The 16,839-nt window shown below is 41.1% G+C and overlaps 1 protein-coding gene across 2 annotated transcripts in view; it reads left to right on the top strand.

Annotated features, from left to right (window-relative positions):
* The window catches only part of PLEKHM3 (pleckstrin homology domain containing, family M, member 3), a 196,635-nt gene that overhangs the window by 445 nt on the left and 179,351 nt on the right, over nt 1-16,839 (top strand). The gene's annotated exons all lie outside the window — the stretch shown is intronic.

Raw genomic sequence — 16,839 nt, 5'->3', positions numbered from 1 at the left:
GCCCCCGCCAGCAGCGGACTGCAGGCCCCGCAGGTGAAGGGAGAGTAGCAGCCGGCGCCCGGGTGAGCATCCGTCTGCTTCTGTGCTGCCTGGCCGGCCAGTTTGGGGGATGGGGTGGGGACGACAGCATTGTAAATATCTGAGCAGCTCCTGGGGTAGCGGTGATTTTGCTGTTTCTCCCATGCCCAGGTTTTTATTTCGTGCTGGAGATTGTACCACATTGCAATGGCTAATGGGTGACGGGAGATTACATGATGCATTGTCTGCTTGTTTTTGTGAATCAGGTATATAATAGGAGGAGAAAGTAGTTGAAATAGTACGTGACCTCGTTGAGTGCGTTATTAGTACCCCTGCTATCACCTCCTGGGGATTATAAAACCAAACCCCAGCAGAGCTTTTAACCTACATCAGGCTGGGGCTTCCAGAAAACGATTGTTCTTTCTGTCGACTCTGTCCGTTTTTAACGTATAGTAAATGACACCACATGACTGATGACAAGCATGGTTTGATCTTGTAGGAAATAATTATTAAGCTAAAAAATCAAGAGAAGGAAATCTCACACCCATCCCTTAAATAAAAATAAGTTACTACTGAGATATATATTTGGATGACAAATTGAGACTGGTCTGGATGTACACCTTGCAAAGCAAGACAAATTTGAATTTACCAGGTTAAGCTGAGATTGAGCCATGCTGTTGTAAACTTATTTAGAAGTTTATTTCTCTCCTTTTTTCTTCCTTGGAAGGAACCAGAGAGAAACAGCTGGATTTTTTTTCTTTGTATTTTAATTTAAGTAATCGTAGTGAGTTGTGATTTGTATTTATAAAGTATTTTATTATAAAATACTACATGTAAATTATAATTGGCATACTTAAAATACAAGGCAGTTTTTGTTTGACTGACTTCAAGAAAATGCCTTAACAAAAGCTGGGCTATATATATATATGGTCTCTAAAAATGTCAATTGACATTTGTAACCTTGGTCACATAGTCTTTTAGACAGGAGATGAATATTAGGTTAAATTGCACCTACAATAGATAGATATGCATAGAAGAAATGATACTAATTCCTGATGAGTTTTTCTTTACAGTGAATATTTTTACAGTGTCATGGTTTATAGCAAAAACTATAAAGCCAGACTCCTTCAGTTTGAATTCTTGCTTGGTCACTTCCTAGTTGTGTAATCTTGGGCAGTTTACTTAGCTCTTCTGTTTCCTGATCTGTAGAATGGGAATAATAACAGTATTGACCTCATTAGGGTTTTTATTATTGTTATTTTATTTTATTTTATTTTGAGACAGGGTCTTACTCTGTCACTCAGGCTGGAGTACAGTGGCATCATCATGGCTCACTGCAGTCTCGATTTCCTGGACTCAAGCGATCCTCCCACCTCAGCCTCCCGTGTGGCTGGAACCATAGGCACACGCCACCACAGCTGGCTAACTTTTGTACATTTGGTAGAGGCAGGGTTTTGCCATGTTGTCCAGGCTGGTCTTGAACTCCTGAGCTCAAGGCTTAGAACAGTACCTGGCATATAGTAATTGCTATATACATGTTTGTTAATAAATATATAAAATAAAAATATGCCAGTGTTGAAAATGGAATGGTGATTACCAGGGCCTGGAGGGAGGGAGGCAATGGAGGATTTGTTGTTTAGTGCTGCGGTCCCCAGCCTTTTAGGCACCAGGGACCAGAAGACCATTTTTCCACAGAGGGGGTGGCGTGGGGTCGGGGAGTAGAGGGAGGATAGTTTCGGGATGAAACTGTTCCACCTCAGATCATTAGGCATTAGATCCTCATAAGGAGTGTGCAACCTAGATCCCTCACATGCACAGTTCACAATAAGGTTTGCAAAAGAATCTAATGCTGCTGCCCATCTGATAGGAGGCGGAGCTCAGACGGTAATGTGTGGCTGGTCCATTGCTCAGCTGCCGTGTGGCCCAGTTCCTAACAGGCCATGGACCAGTACTAGTCTGCAGGCATGGGGGTTGGGGACCCCTGGTTTAATGGGTATAGAGTTTCAGTTTTGCAAAATGAAAAGTTCTGGAAATTGGCTGCACAACAGTGTGAATGTACTTAACAATACTGAACTGTACACTTAAAAATGGTTAAGATGGGGTTGGGTATGATGGCTCAGGCCTGTAATTCCAGTGCTTTGGGAGGCTGAGGCAGGGGCATTGCTTGAACCCAAGAGTTGGAGGTTAAGTGAGGTATGATTACGCCACTGCACACCAGCCTGGGCAACAGAGCAAGACCACGTCTTTAAAAAAAAAAAAAAAAAAGGTTAATATGGTAAATTTCATATTATACGTATTTTACAACAGTTTAAAACTTTTAAATACCAGTGTTAGCAAACTTATGTTTTCAAAATTTTATTAGCATGCTGCAGTCCCATTCACAGTTAGTTGCCTTTGCCATTATGGAAATGCAGCTTCTGCAGTCATCAGTAAGATTCACTTTTTTAGTAGATTTGTGTCATTGAGATTTAATTATAAAGAACACAAACAAATGATAAGAAACAACACCTAAGACTCTGTGGCAGGCAGAATTCTAAAAATGCCTTTCTACTAAAATTGCTCTCTGTAATCTGTGAAACCTGTGCATATAATAAGATGCCACTTTCTTGATTATGTTATGTGGCACAGTTGAATTTAAAATGGTGCGATTTTCTGGGTGGGTCTAATCTAATCACAGGAGCCCATGAATGTTGAGAGCTTTCTCTGTCTGGGAAATTGGAGAGACTTAAAGCAGGAGGACTCAACATGCTGTGTTGCGGCTTCGAAGGTGGAGGGGAACTGTTGAGAGGGAATTTGGGCAGCCTTGAGGAGTACTGGAGGCCTAAAGTTGGTGAGGATGGCCCCAGCAACAACCAGCATAGAAAGAAATGGGGACCTCTGACATAGGCCACGAGAAACTAGATTATGTCAACAATTCCAATAAGCTTATAACTGGATTATTTACCTGAGTTTCTATTAATAGATAAGAACCCAGCCTGGCCACTACCTTGATCTCAGCCTTGTGGGAGAGAATCTGAGCAGAAAACCCAGCCAAGCCCATCCAGGCTTCTGACCTTCAGAACTGTGAGAAAATAAATAGGTGTTGTTTTAAGCTACTTAAGTTTGTAGAAATTTGTTATGCAACCATAGAAAACTAATACAGAAAGAAAAATTGAAACAATAGCAAAGTATCATTTTTTCCAAATCTCAAATTAACATAAATTTTCAAAACTCCTCCACACCAGTTAGTGTGCAGCGCAGCAGACACTTGCAAATGCTAGGAGGGATGCACAATTGCTGTAACCTTTCCAAACAGCTCATTGCTGAATGTATGAAAAGCCTCAATGATGCTCCTACCTTTTGACCCAGTTAATTCCACTTCTAGAGTCCATCCAAAGGAATTTTTCAGAAATATTTTAGAACTTAATGTTCAAAGATGCTCAATATAACTTTATTTAGAAAAAAACATGTGTAATAACCTGAATGCCCCAAAACAGGGGAACAAATTATGGTGTCATCAATAGATACAGTGTTATATAGACACTAAAAAGGATTTTTTTTTTAATTTTTATTTTTTTGAGATGGAGTCTCGCTGTGTCGCCCAGGCTGGAGTGCAGTGGCGCGATCTTGGCTCACTGCAAGCTCTGCCTCCCGGGTTCACGCCATTCTCCCGCCTCAGCCTCCCGAGTAGCTGGGACTACAGGCACCCGCCACCACGCCTGGCTAATTTTTTGTATTTTTAGTGGCGATGGGGTTTCACCATTCACAGGATGGTATCAATCTCCTGACCTCGTGATCCACCTGCCTTGGCCTCCCAAAGTGCTGGGATTACAGGTGTGAGCCACCATGCCCGGCCAAAAGGATTTCTTTCTTTCTTTTTTTTTTTTGAGACAGTCTCAGTCTGTCACCCAGGCTGGAGTGCAGTGGTGCAATCTTGGCTCACTGCAACCTCTGCCTCCCGGGTTCAAGTGATTCTCCTGCCTCAGCCTCCTAAGTAGCTGGGATTACAGGCGTGTGCTACCACACCCGGCTAATTTTTGTATTCTTTAGTAGAGACGGGGTTTCACCATGTTGGTCATGCTGGTCTTGAACTCCTGACCTCGTGATCTGCCCACCTCGGCCTCCCAAAGTGTTGGGATTACAGGCATGAGCCACCACGCTCAGCCAAGGATTTCTTAATGAAGTTTAAAAGTGTGGAAAGGTGTTTGCTAGTTGTGGAAATGATTGCTAGTTGGGAAAAAATGCGTATCTATAGTAAGCTCTGAACTATGTTTAAAAAAACAAAATCTACGTAAGGGCTGAAAGGGCCACAATGGGGCAGTGCTTTTTTTCCAGTGGAGGGTGAATAGGCATTGTTTATTTTGCCCTTTATTCTCTTCCATATTTTCAAAATGACAAGCAATGAACATGTAGTACTTATTTATAATCACAGAACTCAATAAATATTATTTTAAAAGCTGTTAAGTCTCTACATTGTGGGGAATACAATGACTATAAAACACTATACAGTCAAATACTGGAGATAATAAAACCCATAGATAAGTATGTGGCAGAAAGTGATTTTTTAAAGAAAACAAGATATAGAAAACATTATTATTGAAAAGATTGAAAATAAAGTTGGAAACTTATTTCTCAGTAGGGTAATAAGTGAAAGTTTCATGGTAGAAGGATCACTGAATGTCACAGAGAAATAATAGAAAAAGTAGGCACATAGCTGAATGTTCATTAAAAGTATTTTGTTTTCTTATAGATTGACGGATGTAGGTTTTGGGCTAAGGACTCAGGTTAATTATACTAGTGGAAAACAACTGTGAAGAATATGTAACCATTTACGGAAAAAAATGGTGCCTGATTAGGAAAACCAAGCTGGCCCTAGCCCAGTAACGTCTTCATTAAAAAACATCCAAGGCTAATATTTACTGAATATTTATGAGATACTTGACATACTCTATTACAGTTTAATCTTGTATATAGCCTTTGCTTAAGACTTGAAGTCATTCATTTACATATAAAAAAGTAGGCAGGTAGACAGGTACTAATTTAATTACTGGTTTCAAAAGACCTGACTTTAATGGGAACTTGGAGAAGGTTAGATTGGGCAGGTTTTTTAGGATTCTTTATCTCTAGACAGTTACCAGCAGTACCAAGCTACTGCTGCTGTTACTTTTATTTTCCCATTGTCATCCTATCCTATTTCACGTCACCCTGTCCCCCAACACCCCTAGAAAAGTACAGAGAGTGTCTGTGGCCCCATCGGTTGCTGGCCAAATGCTGATTTGCTTCAGCAAATGTTAAGCCCTTAAAAGAAAAAGTCTGCAGGGATATCTAGATAGCAAGGAGTTGCTTTTTTCTTCTTGCTTTCTCCTTTTAGAGTACATTTGGCATTTGGTTCATAAGGAACTGAACTACATCCTAGCTTGGAGTTTCTGACGCAAGCCAATTAATTCAGAGAACTCAGTGCTGAGTGACAGTGTGATTAAAAATGACCACCAGCAATAAATTCCATGCGTTATGTTTGCTCTGTTTCATTGGCTACTGTGGATCATACCAGACATTGAAAAACATGCATAATTTGCCTTCGTGCTGACAAGGTAAAAGTTTTATTTGTTCCATAAGTAATTAATCTTGATGACAGTATGAGTTATGAGCAAAAGCCAAAGTCAAAATATGGAGGCCATTGCATTAAGATGGCAGGCATGCTGTTTTCATTAACATTTTGTTTGTTTTTCATACACTCATTAATTGTTCATTTGAGTTATGTGGTTCAAATAGAATCCCCCAATCATATGATATGCCACATTTGTGACCATGGTAGAGATTTATTTATCCAGTTCTCCTGCCTAGTATAACCAGTTTATAATTCAGTACAAACTAAAGCTGTTCTATCTGGCATTATCCAGTTTACCTGTGAATACTTATATAACTGGGAAATTGTTAAATATCTACTTCACCTTGTATTCTGTAGGTGTGATTATATAAATGTTGATTTTTCAGTCACAGAACAAAAAACATGTGTTATAGGTTAGAAACATCAGATATATAACTAGCAGATTTTTTGTTCCAGGAAATTAGCTGAATGATCTCCTCCTACATGTTCTTGATCCACGTTTACCAGCATTATCACTTTTCCAGAACAGCTTCTCTTCCACCTTCAGGGATTCATTGATTTGTTGATTCAGCATGTAAGGATTGAGCACTTGTTTTGTGCCATGGCACAGTACTTGGAGGTAGGAATGAACAAGACAGGCACAGTCCATGCCTTCATGAAGTTTACAGTCTAGTGGGGGAGACCAACAGTAAACAAGCCATTTGAAAATAACTTGTGTGCTCACTTCGGCAGCACATACCTTAAAACTGGAACAACACAGAGATTAGCCTGGCTTCTGTGCAGGGATGACATGCAAATCTGTGAAGAGCGCTTTCAGGTAATGTTAAGATGTGTATGGTTTATACCAATGGTAAAAAATTATAAAGTTAAAAAAAATAGTTTGAGATGCATAATAGTGGAGGAAATCTGGGTGCTGTGGTAGCATATAAGAGGCCATTCAAAATGGACCTGGAGGTCAGGAGAGATGTGATTCCTCATCAAGGACCGGACAGCTGAATTACACTTAGCCAGATTGTTTGTGTGTGGGTGGGAGGTAAGGAGGGGACTGGTGATAAAGAAGATGAGGGTGATGGTGGTGGAAAACAGTGTTCCAGGCAGAGGAAACAAGATAGGTGAGAAAGCATGTGGAAAATTCCAGGTTTGGTTTTGTTTTCAGACAAGGTCTTATTCTATTGCCCAAGCTGGCGTGCAGTGATGTGATCATAGCTCACTGCAGCCTCAAACTCCTGAGCCCAAGCGATCCTCCTACCTCAGCCTACTGCGTAGGTGGGACTGTAGGTTCACACCCCCATGCCTAGTTAACTTTTAAAAATTTTTTTGTAGAGATGGGGTCTCACTATGTTGCTCAGGATGGTCTTGAACCCCTAGCCTCCAGCAATCCTCCCATCTTGGCCTCCCAAAGTGCCGGGATTACAGGTGTGAGGCACCGCACCTGGTTCCAGTTTCTGTAAATCTTTTTTTTTTTCTTTTTTGAGATGCAGTGGCACAATCACAGCTGAAAGTGCTGGGATTACGGGCATCAGCTACTGCTCCTGGCCTGTATAAATTCTTTATAGGTAGATATAGAGTGGGGGTGAGGTGGGAGTGGGTGTGGGGTGAGGGTAGGGGTAGAGAGAGAGATTAAAGAGATAAGGCCAAGAAGGTAGGTGGCCATAAACTCTTTCAGGTAATGTTAAGATGTGTGTAGTTTATCCAAATGGCAATAGGTTTTAATTTTGGAAAGAACATTTTGGTTGCAGTGTGGTGAATGGATTAGAGGAGGGTAAGACTGAAGGGAAGAAGATTGGATGGTGGTGATTGAATGAAGGCAGTGGAGACAGAGAAATGGGTAGATGTAGCCAATGCTGTAGATGAGAATTCATATGACTTGCTGATTTGGAGTGATTGCAGGTGAGGGAGCCAGAAGGCTCAAGAATGATGTTTATCTTTTGGTGACAGAGGATATGTCCTTTACTCTATGGTGAATGCTGAGTGGAGGGGCAGTTTTGAGATAAGATGAGTTCAGTGTTGCATATGCAGGTCTAGAGCTTGAGAGTAATACGTTTCTTTTTTTTTTTTTCTTTTTGGGACAGAGTCTCGCTCTGTCGCCAGGCTGGAGTGCAGTGGCGTGATCTCGGCTCACTGCAACTTCCGCCTTCCAGGTTCAAGCAATTCTCCTGCCTCAGCCTTTCGAGTAGCTGGGACTACAGGCGCGTGACACCACCCCCAGCTAATTTTTGTATTTTTGGTAGAGACGAGGTTTCACCATGTTGGCCAGGATCATCTCGATCTCTTGACCTCGTGATCCACCTGCCTTGGCCTCCCAAAGGGCTGGGATTACAGGCGTGAACCACTGTGCCTGGCCAGAGAGTAATATGTTTCTTGTCTGCCACGTAAATTGCAGCTGAAGCCACAGGATGAAGATCACTCAGGGAGGGCAGACGAGGAACCAGATAAGAGGGTTATGGGCAAAACAGGAATACCCACATGTACAATATGGGCATAGGAAGGGGAGCCCATAGAAGGTAGTGGGAGGAGCCTCCAGAGTTGGAGAAATACCAGGAGAGAGCATCCGTGAATTCATGAGAGAGTGCAAGGAGTGGGTGTTCAGTAGGTCAAATACTGCTGTGTGGTTAGGTCAGATGCTGAGTGAAAAGTCTTTAGGGTTTAGCAAAAAGAAAATCATTGGTGACCTTTTCCTGTGAAGTTTCAGCTGGGGCAGAATCAGACTGCTTCTTGAGGGGAGAATGAATGGGCAATGAGAAATGGAGTCAGAAAGTATAAAGAACAAGTTTCTTCAAGAAACTTACAAAAAAAAAAAAGAGAGGAAGGGGAAAATATCCTAGCTATGGGGAAACTTGGGCGGCAAAGATGGGTTTTATTCGTTTTTTACTTTTTTGAGAAGAGATATTCCTTTTGAATTTTTATGCAACACTGCAACACTTGCGCCACTGAATCCGTCCTTTCCAAGACCACCAGAAAAGCTGATGCACAGCAACTCCTACTGCCTTGAAAATGCTGGAGGAACCTTGAGTAGATTAAAACCTTATTTCGAAGCTTCCTAAACCGAGTGCTGTCGCCACTCCCTTCACCAGTTCGTTGATTTATAATGGAGATCAAAGAGAATGTGGTGACCTTTTCGTTGGTATCAGACAACTGATGGGCATCCTGTACACTGCTTTGGAGTTCATAAAACACTACATTATGTTATTTGATTTGCACTCTGAAAAAGGTGAGAGAGGTATCCTTATTTGCCCTACATCACAGACAAATTACAGTTGGCCCCCTGCATCTGTGGGTTCCACATCTGCAGATTCAGCCAACCATGGATCAAAAATATTAGGAAAAAGAAATTCCACAAAGATCTAAAAGGCAAAACTTGAGTTTGCTAAATGCTGAATACCACATTGACTCCACCAGATGAGAGGATGTGCAGGCACTGTAATAGATATTGTAAGTAACCTAGAGATGACTTACGGGAGGATGTGCGTAGGTTGTATGCAAATATTACACAATTTTCTATAAGGGACTTGAGCATCTGTGGATTTTAGTACCTGAGGGGGTCCTGGAACCAGTCCCCCATGGATACAGAGTAACTGAAATTCAGATTCAAGTCGCTTGTCCAGAATCAAACTTCTCATAATGATACATAGAAAGTTGAGGCCCAGATTGGCTAATTCCAAATATTGTGGTTCAAAAGTGGTTGCCCTACGCTGAAAGGTTAGCTATGGCCTCTGTATTTTCATGGTAGTATGGTAATATGAAACCAGGGCATATATATATATATATATATATATGTATTTTAAACAGGGTCTCACTCTGTCACCCAGGTTGGAGTACAGTGGCTCGATCTCGGCTCACTGCAATCTCTGCTTCCCAGGCTCCCGCAGTCCTCCCACCTTAGCCTCCTGAGTAGCTGGGACCACTGCCATACACCACCATGCCTGGCTAGGTTTTTGTATTTTGGATAGAGACAGGGTTTCACCCTGTTCCCCAGGCTGATCTCGAACTCCTGAGCTCAGGAAATCCACCTGCCACCGCCTCCCAAAGTGCTGGGATTATAGGTGTGAACCACCACACCCAGCCAGCATATCATCTTTTAGTAGATTATAGAAACAAGACAGAAGGTTGTGGGTCAATTTTGTTATTTTGTTTGAACCCCACATACATTGATATTTGCCTGTCCCCCCAAAAAAAGTCAAGTTAGTTTTAGAAGGAGGCAGTTTATTTATTTAATTAATTTATTTATTTATTTTGAGATGGAGTCTCTCCCTGTCCCCCAGGCTAGAGTGCAATGGCGTGATCTCGGCTCACTGCAACCTCTGCCTCATGGGTTCTAGAGATTCTCCTGCCTCAGCCTCCTGAGTAGCTGGGATTACAGGCACCCACCATCACAGCCAACTAATTTTTGTATTTTTAGTAGAGACGGGGTTTCTCCATTTTGGCCGGGCTGGTCTTGAACTCCTGACCTCAGGTGATCCGCCTGCCTTGGCCTCCCAAAGTGCTGGGATTACAGGCATGAGCCACTGTGCCTGGTCAGCAATTTATTTCAGTATGCCTTAATCATCAAAATATGTTTGAATTATTGATCATAACATCTAATTTGAAATATTTCTTTTAATTCTTTTGACAGAAACATTTGTTTGCAGGTTGTTTTAAGCAAACATTTTTACAAGTGTTTCTATTTATTGGCTAAATGAAAAATGATGTCGCAGGGAAACACTAGTAAAAGGTTTGGGCAATTAGGACCATGTAAACATTTGCAGAAGCACTTGTTTTGCCTAAATGAAGTCACAGTTATTATACCCTTGCAAACATTCCAAGTAATGTGTCCAAGGTCACTAAGACAATTGAGGTTAGCTATTTAGAGAACAGCTTTTTACTGTGTTTGTTCAGGAACCTGTCTTCTACCATTCCCTTAGAGAACTTATAATAATAACATAGAAGTATTATAGAGGTGATTTTTTTTTCAAATTAAGTATAAACTACTTCCCCAGGTGTACATGTGATATTTAGCAATTAACTCTCTGGGTCATGGGATTAAGAAACATATTTGGAAATAAGTAATATAGTTGCTGGCATTTGACACTAAAATTTGAAGCACCATGTTCATGTACTAAAATTTTAGCCATATTGTCCCAGGGTAATTAATTTGCTCTGAATTGTCATATGGGGCTGTGTGTGTATCTTAGAGTCTTGTTTCTACTCACTGACCATATTTTCCTAGACAAGTAACTTCATCTTTTTAAATCTCAGTTTCCTTATCTGTAAAGTAGTAATAATAGCAGCTTTCTAATAGGGTGGTTGTGAGGATTTAACAACATAATGCAGTAGAGGGCTTAACATATGTTAAGTAGTAAGTACTTTAGTAAGTATGCAATAAATATTAGCTATAACTTTTTAATCTTGGTCTTAGATTAGGGCTTATAAGAACTATATTTTGTTGTTAAACATTTTATCAAATACATCATTCAACCTTTAAAATGTGTCCATCCACATTGAAGGAGTCCTCTGCAGGACATGTTTAAAGAGTTTAGCATAGCCATAGCAGTGCCTGATTCAGCTATTTATTCCCAGCTATCATATGCCTATCATCCTGATGTCAGAGCAAAACAATCCAAGAAGTATGGATCAATCAGAGCTCCAGAATTCAACTCCAGAATGTTCACACATTGTTTGATAAAATCTATGCCATGCTAACGGTAATAGTCCCTAATAAAAGAAATTCAGAAACTGTTTTAATGTAAACCCAGATTAGGGGAATGAAAACATAGTTCCTACTACTCTTTTTTTTTTTGAGATGGAGTGTTACTCTGTGGCCCAGGCCAGAGTGCAGTGGTGCAATCTTAGCCCACTGCAACCTCCGCCTCCCGGGTTCAAGTGATTCTCCTGCCTCAGCCTCCCGAGTAGCTAGGATTACAGACACCTGCCACCAGGGCCAGCTAATTTTTGTGTTTTTAGTAGAGACGGGGTTTCACCATGTTGACCAGGCTGGTCTCAAACTCCTGACCTCAGGTGATCCGCCTGCCTCGTCCTCCCAAAGTACTGGGATTACAGGCGTGAGCCACTGCACCTGGCCAGTTCCTACTATTCTTATCCTTCATACCTTATACGGTTTTCTTCCGTCCTGTGTGATGGGCAGAGATTTTTCTGTCCTTCAATTTGTACATAGTTAAATGACAGAGACTCATTCTGTTATTGTCTTATCTTGTGCTTATCTTTGAGGGTCAGAGACAGTGTTTTGTCTGCCTTTGCCAGCCTTGCTTGTTTCCTGACTAAATTAGTTAAGAGGCTGATTGGTAGCCAAGGTTGTTGTCACAGATTAAGTCCAAAAGGGAGGGAGAGGTCATAGATGCAGCCCATCACTGCTGAGTATGTCTGCCCTTTCAAACAAGAGGTGAGTCACCTTTTTGCTTAGATCTTACCATTGGTCTAGTACTCTTGGGATGCCAGTTAACAAAGACCTAGGCTTACTTTTTAGCAGGTTCGAGTTCAGCAGAGACAGAAAATAAATCAACTAATTACTTCTCTCATACATTTACTCTGAATGCCCATGGAAACTGGTTTTGTGAGTGTGTGCTAAGCCATAAGCTGGTTGTTTTTTTGAAGGTTAAAGTTGTAAGTATTCTCCCTTCTGCTGGTGAGCTGCAGTGACCAAAAGAGTTAAAGTCAACAGGAAGTGAGGGAATTATTCATTTGCCATGACACCCTCACCACCCAGCAAAGGCCTTCTATTGGACAAGACTGTGTCTGTGGGTCAGAACGACTTGAACAGCTTGTGAAGAAGGCCTTTGCATGCTTGCCTTCCGTGTGTGGTTAGTTCACATAGTGCTCACTCTTTAGTGGAACCTTTGAGGTTGTTATTGTAGGCTGACAGCTTCATGCCAGAAGCAGCATGATTTCTTTTGTTTTGTTTTGTTTTTCTTTTTGAGACAGAGTCTTGCTCTGTTGCCCAGGCTGGAGTGCAGTGGCATGATCTCGGCTCACCACAACTTCCGCCTCCCGGGTTCAAGCAATTCTCCTGCCTCAGCCTCCTCAGTAACTGGGACTACAGGTGCATGCCACCATGCCCAGCTAACTTTTGTACTTTTAGTAGAGATGGGGTTTCATTATGTTGGCCAGGCTGGTCTGGAACTCCTGACCTCTTGATCCGCCTGCCTTGGCCTCCCAAAGTGCTGGGATTATAGGCATGAGCCACCGCGCCTGGCCTGCAGCATGATTTCTGGAGCAGGTATGATTGGTTTTGTTGTATGTTTTTGTTTCCTTTGTTTCTGATTTCTTTCGACTAAAGTAATCTCTGTATATCTATCATTGTCGTTTAATTGTGTTCTGTTACTTGTAAGATTCTTTATTGTCCCTTAGTTAGTAATGATTCCTTATTTGTGCTTGTATAACACGTTTTATATACTTCTGTTGAAGTGCTTTTTATACTTGGTTTTGTGTCTCACTCTCCACTAGCTATTTAGCTCTTCAAGAGCAGGAGCTGTGTTTTGTGTCTCTAATATCTCACATAGTGTTTGGGTACTTGGTCTGTCCTCTATAAATGCTTGTTGAGGATAAATGGTTATGTGGTTAGAAATCAGCTAACTAATAGGAATAGTCATTGTTTTAGAGTTGATAAAGAACTTTCACATGCTTTGTCCATATTGTGCTTCTCTGCTTTCTCAGGTAGAAGGCAGCAGGCATTGGCAGGACTTCCATTTTGCAGATAAGAAGGGCACAGAAGCCCTGAGTCAGCCTGACTTGCTGGATGTCAGTTAGCTTAGAAGGCAGTGTGGGGACATGACCCTTTCCTGGTGTTATAAATTTATGTTCTTCCTATTGCCACACTTCTCTCACACTGAACAAACTCAATACGTACTCTGAGTAGCTCAGGGGTTGGATTCAGCCTACTCACTCCTTGTTTATGGTCCTTCTACCAACATCAGGGCCCCTGTGTGATTTAAGGTGATTTAAAATGTAATTGAACTTGGGTGGCCCAGAGGACTCAGTAATTAGACAAGAATTTGAGGAACTTCGTTTTCTTCTCTTTGGGAACACAATTGACAATAAATGAATCATCTTGGGTTCTCTTTCATCATCTTTAAAATAGTGCCAGTACTTTACTCACCTCTCTTTTTTGAGATTACTACAAGTGTTTATTAAGAAGTTATTAAAGAGGCCAGTTGCGGTGGCTCACCCCTGTAATCCCGGCACTTTGGGAGGCCGAGGTGGGTGGATCACCTGAGGTCAGGAATTCGAGACCAGCCTGGCCGATATGATGAAACCCTGTCTCTACTAAAAATACAAAAAATTAGCCAGGCGTGGTGGTGGGCACCTGTAATGCCAGTTACTCGGGAGGCTGAGCAGGACAATCACTTGAACCTAGGAGGCGGAGGTTGTGGTAAGCCGAGATCACACCATTGCACTCCAGCTTGGGCAACAAGAGTGAAACTGTCTCGAAAAAAAAAGAAAAATGAAGTTTATCAAGCACTTAAAATTTTTTTTTTCATTTCCGTAAGTTTGTGGGGAACAGGTGATATTTAGTTACTAAGTTCTTTAGTGGTGACTTGTGAGATTTTGGTGCACCCATCCCCCAGGCAGTATACACTGAACCGGATTTGTAGTCTTTTATTCCTCACCCCCTCCCCACCCTTTCCCCCTAAGTCCCCAAAGTCTATTTTCTCATTCTTATGCCTTTGACTCCGCATAGCTTAGCTCCCATTTATGAGTGAGAACATGTGATGTTTGGTTTTTCATTCCTGAATTACTTCACTTAGAATAGTAGACTGCAAATCCCTCCAGGTTGCTGCAAATGCCATTAATTGTTTCCTTTTTATGGCTGAGTAGTAGTCCATCATATACATATATTTATATCTATATGTATCTATATATATAGATTATATATATAGATATCTCACAGTTTCTTTCTATTCATTGATTGATGGGCATTTGGGTTGGCTCCACATTTTTGCAGCTGCAAATTGTGCTACGATAAACATGCATGTGCAAGTGTCTTTTTCGTATAATGACTTCTTTTCCTCTGGGTAGATACCCAGTAGTGGGATTGCTGGGTCAAATTGTAGTTCTACTTTTAGTTCTTAAAGGAATCTCCCACTGTTTTCCATGGTGGTTGTACTAGCTTACATTCCCACCAGCAGTGTAGAAGTGTTCCCTTTTCACTATATCCACACCAACGTCTATTTTTTTTTAAATTTTTTGATTATGGCCATTCTTGGCAGGAGTAAGGTGTTATCACATTATGGTTTTGATTTGCATTTCCGTGATCATTAGTGATGTTGAGCATTTTTTCATATGTGTGTTGGCCATTTGTTATCAAGCACTTTATAAGCTTTATTCTAAACCATGCATGTGAAAAATGATTATTTTCTGTAAAAACCAAGTGATTTTTTCCTGAGATTACCTCAGTTTTAGGAGGTTTGTGAGATAATTAGATAAACACAGTCCTGTATTGAATTTAGAAACACAACCTCTATTACGCAGGCTCAAGTAGAAGATTCTAAATAGTTATATAAACTGATGACATCTTTAAGTCTATTTCCCCAGCCCTTTTTGGGTATCTTGCATATTTGGTCTCACTGTACTTCTTTGTTGTTGCATTCACCGTTGCAGTCAGCCACACTAGCTGGCTTGGCTCTGATGGTACCTACTTGTACCTCACCAGTTACTCCTGTTGCAGTTGGAGGCTGATATGGTTTTTATCATGGAAGTTTTTGCCTTCTTCCTCTCAGTCCCAAGATAAAGCTAATTCAAGTGGTTCCTTTGTTTTCTAGTCAATGTTCTCTGCCATGGAGGCAAAGGGAGATGGAAAACATCAAGTCTGCATTTGTAGACATTTCATAACTGAAGTTTGTGTCCTCCTGCTTTGTTTCTAAGAGCAGGACATACTGGATCTCTGGTGGTTTTTATGAAAATGAGCTTCCCAGCCAGAAGCTTTGGCTTTCCAATTTGACATAAAGGTGCAGTAACACTGCTGCCTTCAGTTGCAAAGCAATCTGAGATTTAAAGTGCCATGCTTATATTTAGTTAGGTTTCTGAGGCAGCAAATGTCTCAATGATTTTGCAGGTGGCAAACAATAAACATGTGCAGAGATGTGCTGAAAAATGCTTTAAGTGGATTGTTGGGGCTATTTCAAAGGGAACGTCTCATCACTGGTGTTGTAAAGAGCTTGAGCTCTAAGTTGTTAGAAAATGAACCCAGCCAAGTTGCTGATATTGTAGTGGTTCACAGGACAATTCCTAAGTAATGCAAAGGTGCTTTGGTTTCTATAAAAGGTCTGAGTGAGGTTTTTGCTACCTGATCTTTGCCATGTTATTTTTAAGCCCAGGTTTTTAATAGCTAGGAAGCCTTTTCTACCAAGAAAAAAATGTAAAAGTTTGAGTTCAACATAACGTTTTGGAAAGTATGTCAAATTTTACTGAAACGAGCCTATAAGGAATTCAAATATAATTTTGCCAGGAAACTAGAGTGGTATATATACTTACAGATGTTAGTGGCTTAAAAATATACTGTTTATTCAGTTATTCATTCAACAAATGCTTACTGAGTACCCGCTGTGTACTAACCACAGTTCTAGGCCCAATGAGAGTTATACAAATGGAAGAGGGCAGAATTGCTGCTTTCAGGTTCCTCTAAGTCTAGTAGGTAGTCGTGTTACTTGATATCAGGCAGTTTACTTGATATAATTGAGCTTCCTCATTTGTAAAATGAGGGTGATAGTACTCACATTATACATTTTGGGGCTTAGAGATATGAAATACCAAGCAATATACCTGGCACAAAATAGGCTTTTGATAACTTGTAATTATTGTCATCGTTGTCATTTGAGAGGGAACATGCAGCATGCAGTATATGTTATGGGGGAGGTACCAAAGATATTCTGTGGCAGTTTAAAGAGAGAACAGACCATTTTGGATCAGGGACCCAAAAAAGCTTGCGGAAGAGGTGGCATTTGAGCTGGGCCTTAAAGAATAGAATTTCAGTAGGTTGAGGTGGGAAGAGGGTATTTCAGAGATAACTGTAAACCTTTCCTGAAATAACTGGAAAAGCATAACATTTGAGCAATAGCGTTCAGTTTGGAGGTAAAGAGTGTGTGAATTGAAGTAGAAAGTTGGAATGGCAAACTAGCCCAAGATTGTGAAAGGCCTAGAATGTCAGGTTAAAGAGTTGAACCTTATTGCCAATGGGAGCTTCATCGAAGGGTTTCCCTGGTGCCCAGCACAGTGTCCAGCCCATAGTAGGCATTCAGCAAATA

This window comes from Mandrillus leucophaeus, unplaced genomic scaffold, assembly GCF_000951045.1.
Source record: "Mandrillus leucophaeus isolate KB7577 unplaced genomic scaffold, Mleu.le_1.0 Scaffold436, whole genome shotgun sequence".
NCBI classification, from domain to species: Eukaryota; Metazoa; Chordata; class Mammalia; order Primates; family Cercopithecidae; genus Mandrillus; species Mandrillus leucophaeus.
The sequence above is the reverse complement of the archived record's forward strand: the minus strand, read 5'-3'. Positions and strand labels throughout refer to the sequence as shown.